Below are 6,024 nucleotides of genomic sequence, written 5' to 3'. Positions count from 1 at the left end.
CACTCCCATTCAGCACCTGTAAAAATGGAGGCTGACCCAGCCGGACAATCGTCTGTGCCCCGACCAGCGCCGAGCCACCCGTTATAGCCGTGGACGGACGCCAGGCACTGGTTTCCGATACCTCAACGGAATAAGCATCTGCTAACCAGGTGGAATATCAACAGATACCTCGGACAGCGCCTGCACCTGGCAGACAGGGGCAGATTGGCCCCAGGGCGACGGCAAGAACGAAATTTTCCGACCCCCTGGCAATTCAATGCAATTTTGATTCACCCTTATTTGAATAGGCATTTTTGCCAGGAAGTCGGTCCCCAACAAACAGGGTACCGCGAGGGACCTGGAAATCAACACGGTCCCCGAAACGGACACCCCCCCAATCGATATGCTGGCGTCCACCTGGCCCACAATGCCCATACTTCCCCCGTTCACCGCTATGCAAGAGTCATAAACTGGTCGCACCCTTCCTGGCGGAATGGCTAAAAGATGGAAAATGACGTCAGAGATAATAGTCACGGACGCACCTGAGTCCACCAAAATGCGCACCTCGACCCCTTGAATAGAACCAGGCACAGTGGACGACCCAGTAGCGATTAATGGCACACGGACCGCGCGGCGATGGTGATGCATGAGGTGACAGGCCTTGCCGGGTGTCTGATGCGCACTGACTCGCCTGTCCTGGATGGTCCTTTCGCGCCGCATCCGTGGTCGAGGCCTCCTGCTGGGGCAGCCCCGGGATGCGAGCCCAACAATCCTTGGCGAAGTGGCCTTTACGACCACAGTGGAAACACTCCAAGTCGTTTCGGCGCGCAGCACCCCTTCTGTCCCGACGCTCCCGCGCCGGCAACCCGGAGCGCAACCCCGCACCCCCTCGAGCAGGCCACTGGGCGGACGCGGCCGTCAACTCCTGCGGACCCCTGTCGTCAGGAAGGTAGACAGCCTTCTTGGGGTCCCACCCTGTAGCACCGCCTTCGACGATGGGGCCCCCCGTCCAAGCCGACACCTGTTTCCACCGCCGAAGGTTAAATTGGGCATCCAGGCACCTAGCCGCCGCACGGGACGTCAACTTATCATGGCTGCATACCGGCATGGGGATGCCCAAGTCCCTAGATAACTCCAGCATCTTCCCCAATACCAGGGGTTCCAACAAATCAGGCTCCGTCTCCGGATACGCGGCCATAGCTAGCTCCAGCACGGTGCCTCGGAATGCCACTGGCGATTCTTCAGGCGCCCTTTGCCACTGTACGAATCTGCGATGAGCATCGTCCGGGGGCTCATACGCATCCGCCATTTCCTCAAACACCCCCTGTAGCGTCCTCTTCTTATCGGCCTTGATGGAACGGAAGAACCTGACGGACTCGTCATCAAGAAGTGTTGGTAGGACTTCTATGGCATTCGCGTCCGTCCATTTCGCGGATCGTACAGCCGCTTGAAAACGGCAGGCAAACGCGCTCCAATCTCTGCCGATGGAGAACTCTTTAACAGTTGTTAGATGACGGCTGCGGGTTCTTGCTCCGCCGTCCTCCGTCGATGGTGACTCGTGCGGCAGCGACAAGATGGCGTCACTCCGCAACGTGTTCAAAATGGCGTCTCCCCACAGTGGAGGGCGCAAGATGGCGGCTTCCCGCCGTTCCTCCTCGGCCACGCACAAGATGGCGGCTTCGTGCCGCGTGGTGGAGAGGGCTGATGGCGTCGCAAAGGCCCCGGTCTGCTGTTCCCCGCTGGGCCTCCCCGAACTCATCGTTGGCGTCACTCGGGTGCACAACTGCGTCAACACCGCCTTTAGTGACTCAAGTTGGGCCGCCACTTGTCACCATCCTCCGTCGGCGTCCACCTGCGCGGATGGACCCACCGAAGCGGCAACGTCCCGCACCCCCGGACCCTCGCTCGTCCCTGCGTCGCCTTCCCCCTCCATCGTTGGAAGCGCCACCGCAGGAGGAAGGTCGTCTTCAGAAGATGTTGCAGAAGATGGTGCAGGGACGTTCTTTCTTCTGAGCTGTTTGGACATGCCGTTTCACTTCCAACACCAGTGTAATAAAGGACTCTTTCGCAGTGTAGATCTCCGTTGTCCTTTATTTGGGTTCGTGTCAATCTCGCCCCTACGGCGTTCTCGCTCAGCCCCGCGGCTCGTCCGTCGAGCACTCCGCAACCACGCCGCTGCTCCCCTCTGCAGCCAATACACTGCTCCCGCTCTGCAGCCGCACCGCTGCTCCGCTCTGCAGCCTCACTGCTGCTCCGCTCTGCAGCCACACTGCTGCTCCGCTCTGCAGCCACCCTGCTGCTCCGCTCTGCAGCCACCCTGCTGCTCCGCCCAGACACCGATGGCCGACGGTGCCGTGGCCTCCCAACCCGTGGCAATCGCGCCACTCTCTCGTCACTGCCCAGCGTGGCCTCCTCCCGTTTCACTCCGTCTCAACTCTCCGATCCCTTCCGGTTCTCCCCTTAAATCCTCTCCCTCACGTGACCCTAACTCCTCCTTCTCCTCACGTGACCGAGACTCTGCCCCCCTCAATCCTTGCTCGCATTACATATATGAACATATATATTCATATCATATACGTTTGATATTAATGTTAATTACATGCAAATAGATTTCGAAATGGATAGTTACACAAATAATATTCATACGTAAATATAACCATGTAAGTACAACACTTAATATACAGTGAATATGTAGAAATATAAATATGTATATGTTTATAAATTAATTAATAATTGTTGCCAATAGTCGGAATTTGTGAGCGGCGAGTTGACACAAAGCCTGGGGACGACTTTTACTGTTAGCTCCCAGTGCCTGTCACTGTGTGAAGTTCACACGTGGTGGTTGTTGTGGTGGTGGTTGTTGTAGTTGTTGTGGTGGTGGTTGGTGTTGTGGTGGTGGTTATGGTGGTTGTTGTCGTTGTGGTGGTGGTTATGGTGGTTGTTGTGGTTGTTGTGGTTGTTATAGTGGTTGTTGTGGTTGTTATGGTGGTTGTGGTGGTTTTGATTGTGGTGGTGGTGGTGGTTGTGGTCGTGGTGGTTGTGGTGGTGGTGATGGTGGTTGTGGTGATTGTTGTGGTGGTGATTGTTATGGTGGTTGTGGTGGTGGTTTTGGTGGTGGTTGTGGTAGTTGTTGTGGTAATGGTGGTTGTTGAGGTGGTTGCTGTGGTTGTGGTTGTGGTGGTTGTCGTGGTGGTGATTCTTGTGGTGGTGGTTGTGGTGGTGGTTGTGCCGGTGGTGGTTGTTGTGGTGGTTGTGGTGGTTGTTGTGGTAGTGGTGGTTGTTTTGGTGGTTGCTGTTGTGGTTGAGGTAGTTGTGGTGGTGGTTGTTGTGGTGATGGTTTTGGTGGTGGTTGTGGTGGTGGTTGTTGTGGTGGTTGTTGTAGTGGTTGTGGTGGATGGTGTAGTGGTGGTTGTGGTGGTGGTTGTTGTGGTTGTTTTAGTTGTTGTGATGGTTGTTGTGGTTGTGGTGGTGGTTGTGGTGGTTGTTGTGGTTGTTGTGGTAGTTGTGGTGGTGGTTGTGGTGGTGGTTGTGGTGGTTATTGCAGTTATTGTGGTGGTTGTGGTGATGGTTGTTGTGGTGGTTGTTGTGGTGGTTGCTGTGGTGGTTGTTGTGGTGGTACTTCTGGTGGTGGTTGTGGTGGTGGTTGCGGTGGTGGTTCTGGTGGTGGTTGCGGTGGTGGTAATGGTGGTGGTTGTGGTGGTTGTAGTGGTGGTTGTGGTGGTGGTTGTGGTGGATATTGTGGTTATTGTGGTGGTTGTGATGATGATTGTTGTGGTGGTTGTTGTGGTGCTTCTGGTGGTGGTTGTGGTGGTGGTTGCGATGGTGGTTCTGGTGGTGGTTGCATTGGTTGTTGTGGTGGTGATTGTTGTTATACTGGTGGTGGTTGTGGAGGTTGTTGTGGTTGTGGTGATTATTGTTGTGGTGGATGTGGTGGTTATGGTTGTTGCGGTGGTTGTGGTGGTTGTGGTGGTGGTTGTGGTGATGGTTGTGCTGGTTATGGTGGTGGTGGAAGTTGTTGTGGTGGTTGTTGTAGTGGTTGTTGTGGTAGTGGTGGTTGCTGTTGTTGCTGCTCCATCGCCTTCTCCTGGCGAGCTCCAGGCCACGTGGCGCCCTCGCTGGGAGTTTCCAGCAGCGTCGGTGGTGATCCCCCCCCCACAGTGCTGCAGGGTGCCCCTCAGGGCCTCTGTTTGTTTTTGTTGTCGCCAGCGCGGTGACGTGGTGACGTCACAGCGAGGGACTCCCCCAGTGGCGGGAATCCAGAACGTCAGAATCTGTGTTTGTAGTACAGGAGGAATCCGATGAGCTGTGAAGCTCTTTGTGTTCACAGATGCTGCAGTGGTGAGGGGCGGGCGTGGGGGGGGCGCGTGGGGGGAGCGTGTGGGGGGGTGGAGGAGAGGGGGAGCGGTGACGTGCTGACGTTGGGGAAGAATTTGTGGGGACGTCACCGCGTTGGGGCAGCGTGCATGGTGACATCACCACGTCCATGACGCAGCAGCAGCAGACAACTTGAACAGGTCCGACATTTACACTATGGGAACCTCATTTGCCAGTAAAAATATGATAATTGGTTTTTTACCCTTCTATCTGGCAACAAAACTGACACCTTTTTACAAGGAGTCATGTTTGCATAGACCGCAATACCTGCAGTCATAATACAAACAAAAGAACATAACTCTAATAATGTGCACTGTCCTTGAAGTTGATTGGTCCACACCCGAGACAGCTTTGCTTAGAGCCTAGTCTCACATGGGTTGGACCAGATGACGCCAAACGGCGCACAACTCAAAGACAATGCACCATCAGAGTATTGAGTTGTGCGCCTTTTGGCGTAATCTGGTCCAACCCATGTGAGACTAGGCTCTATGGAAAGCTGTCTCGGGTGTGGACCAATCAACTTCAGGGACAGTGCACATTATCAGAGTTATGTCTTTTGTTTGTATTTATGACTGCAGGTATTGCGGTCTATGCAAACATGACTCCTTGTAAAAAGGTGTCAGTTTTGTTGCCAGATAGAAGGGTAAAAAACCAATCATCATATTTTTACTGGCAAATGAGGTTCCCATAGTGTAGATGCTTGCCCCGAGCTCTCATACTCTGATGGTACATTGTCTTTGAATTGTGCGCCTTTTGGCGTCATCTGGTCCAACCCATGTGAGACTAGGCTCTAAGGAAAGCTGTCTCGGGTGTGGACCAATCAACTTCAGGGACAGTGCACATTATCATAGTTATGTCTTTTGTTTGTATTTATGACTGCAGGTATTGCGGTCTATGCAAACATGACTCCTTGTAAAAAGGTGTCAGTTTTTGTTGCCAGATAATAGGGGAAAAAAACAATTATCATATTTTTACTGGCAAATGAGGTTCCCATAGTGTAGATGCTTGCCCCGAGCTCTCATACTCTGATGGTGCATTGTCTTTGAGTTGTGCGCCTTTTGGCGTCATCTGGTCCAACCCATGTGAGACTAGGCTCTAAGGAAAGCTGTCTCGGGTGTGGACCAATCAACTTCAGGGACACTGCACATTATCAGAGTTATGTCTTTTGTTTGTATTTATGACTGCAGGTATTGCGGTCTATGCAAACATGACTCCTTGTAAAAAGGTGTCAGTTTTGTTGCCAGATAGAAGGGTAAAAAAACAATGATCAGGTCCGACATTGTTGGCGCCTTTTGTGTTTGGCACCGTCTCTTTGTTTATTAGCACGAATGACGCTACACACAACTACGTTGTTGTTGTGTTCTGTATTTTTATTGTGGAATCGACGATACAAGCGTCACAACAAAAAAGTTATAATGCTACTGTCGTACGCACACATTTAAACTTTTTATTATTAATGATATTATTGTTGCTGTTGTATCTCTCCCACAAACCATGACAACATCAGCGTATAAACACATCCCAGTTCACCATTGCTAATCACTGCACCCCTACACTACAGTCACACTCCTCTGGCAGGGTGAATACATCCACGTTGACTTCACACACACACAGAGCGGTACTTATTTTATCACCCCCCCCCCCCCCCCATGAAGGTTGTGAGCATTGTTT

Source organism: Lethenteron reissneri, chromosome 65 (genome assembly GCF_015708825.2).
Source record: "Lethenteron reissneri isolate LAM-NWPU_2019-01 chromosome 65, ASM1570882v1, whole genome shotgun sequence".
In the NCBI taxonomy this organism is placed as follows: Eukaryota; Metazoa; Chordata; class Hyperoartia; order Petromyzontiformes; family Petromyzontidae; genus Lethenteron; species Lethenteron reissneri.
This window is presented reverse-complemented; position numbering follows the sequence as displayed.